Genomic DNA, 1,682 nt, shown 5'->3' with positions numbered 1-1,682 from the left:
TAAGAACGGCCATGCACCACCACCCACCGAATCAAGAAAGAGCTATCAATCTGTCAATCCTTCCGGTGTCCGGGCCTGGTGAGGTTTCCCGTGTTGAGTCAAATTAAGCCGCAGGCTCCACTCCTGGTGGTGCCCTTCCGTCAATTCCTTTAAGTTTCAGCTTTGCAACCATACTTCCCCCGGAACCCAAAAGCTTTGGTTTCCCGGAGGCTGCCCGCCGAGTCATCGGAGGAACTGCGGCGGATCGCTGGCTGGCATCGTTTATGGTTAGAACTAGGGCGGTATCTGATCGCCTTCGAACCTCTAACTTTCGTTCTTGATTAATGAAAACATACTTGGCAAATGCTTTCGCTTCTGTTCGTCTTGCGACGATCCAAGAATTTCACCTCTAACGTCGCAATACGAATGCCCCCGCCTGTCCCTATTAATCATTACCTCGGGTTCCGAAAACCAACAAAATAGAACCGAGGTCCTATTCCATTATTCCATGCACACAGTATTCAGGCGGGCTTGCCTGCTTTAAGCACTCTAATTTGTTCAAAGTAAACGTGCCGGCCCACCGAGACACTCACTCAAGAGCACCCTGGTAGGATTGCAACGGGGTCCGCCTCGGGACGCACGAGCACGCACGAGGCGCGTCGCACGCCTTCAGCTCGCCCCACCGGCAGGACGTCCCACGATACATGCCAGTTAAACACCGACGGGCGGTGAACCAACAGCGTGGGACACAAATCCAACTACGAGCTTTTTAACCGCAACAACTTTAATATACGCTATTGGAGCTGGAATTACCGCGGCTGCTGGCACCAGACTTGCCCTCCAATAGATACTCGTTAAAGGATTTAAAGTGTACTCATTCCGATTACGGGGCCTCGGATGAGTCCCGTATCGTTATTTTTCGTCACTACCTCCCCGTGCCGGGAGTGGGTAATTTGCGCGCCTGCTGCCTTCCTTGGATGTGGTAGCCGTTTCTCAGGCTCCCTCTCCGGAATCGAACCCTGATTCCCCGTTACCCGTTACAACCATGGTAGGCGCAGAACCTACCATCGACAGTTGATAAGGCAGACATTTGAAAGATGCGTCGCCGGTACGAGGACCGTGCGATCAGCCCAAAGTTATTCAGAGTCACCAAGGCAAATGGACCGGACGAGCCGACCGATTGGTTTTGATCTAATAAAAGCGTCCCTTCCATCTCTGGTCGGGACTCTGTTTGCATGTATTAGCTCTAGAATTACCACAGTTATCCAAGTAACGTGGGTACGATCTAAGGAACCATAACTGATTTAATGAGCCATTCGCGGTTTCACCTTAATGCGGCTTGTACTGAGACATGCATGGCTTAATCTTTGAGACAAGCATATGACTACTGGCAGGATCAACCAGGGAGCTGCGTCAACTAGAGCTGAGCAGCCGGCCGCCCGGGAGTGTGTCCCGGGGGCCCGCGCGAACACGCAAGCGTCCGCTCAATTATTCTGCAAACAGGAGGAGGCTGAGCTCCCCTGCACGATACACCTCGAAACCCTCTCAGGTCCCGGCGGCGCGCAGCGCCGTCCTAAGTACTTGGTCGGGTTCGAGAGAGGCGCAATCGCCCGGAGTTTGGCGAGTAGACGCTTTAGGTGCGACCACCCGTGCTCCCAACTGAGCTTGCCGCTGCCGACAGAGGCCCGGGAGCGTGCTGTCGT

General features: G+C 53.9%; 1 non-coding gene across 1 annotated transcript in view; it reads right to left on the bottom strand.

Moving 5' to 3' along the window:
• LOC124582346 overlaps positions 1 to 1,386 on the bottom strand; it is a 1,910-nt gene extending 524 nt beyond the window's left edge. The window contains exon 1 of the ribosomal RNA XR_006973908.1: positions 1 to 1,386. This exon is cut by the window's left edge and continues 524 nt beyond it. This is a non-coding gene — a ribosomal RNA (small subunit ribosomal RNA).
• Between the last annotated feature and the right edge of the window lie 296 nt (positions 1,387 to 1,682).

This window comes from Schistocerca americana, unplaced genomic scaffold (genome assembly GCF_021461395.2).
Source record: "Schistocerca americana isolate TAMUIC-IGC-003095 unplaced genomic scaffold, iqSchAmer2.1 HiC_scaffold_411, whole genome shotgun sequence".
NCBI classification, from domain to species: domain Eukaryota; kingdom Metazoa; phylum Arthropoda; class Insecta; order Orthoptera; family Acrididae; genus Schistocerca; species Schistocerca americana.
The sequence above is the reverse complement of the archived record's forward strand: the minus strand, read 5'-3'. Positions and strand labels throughout refer to the sequence as shown.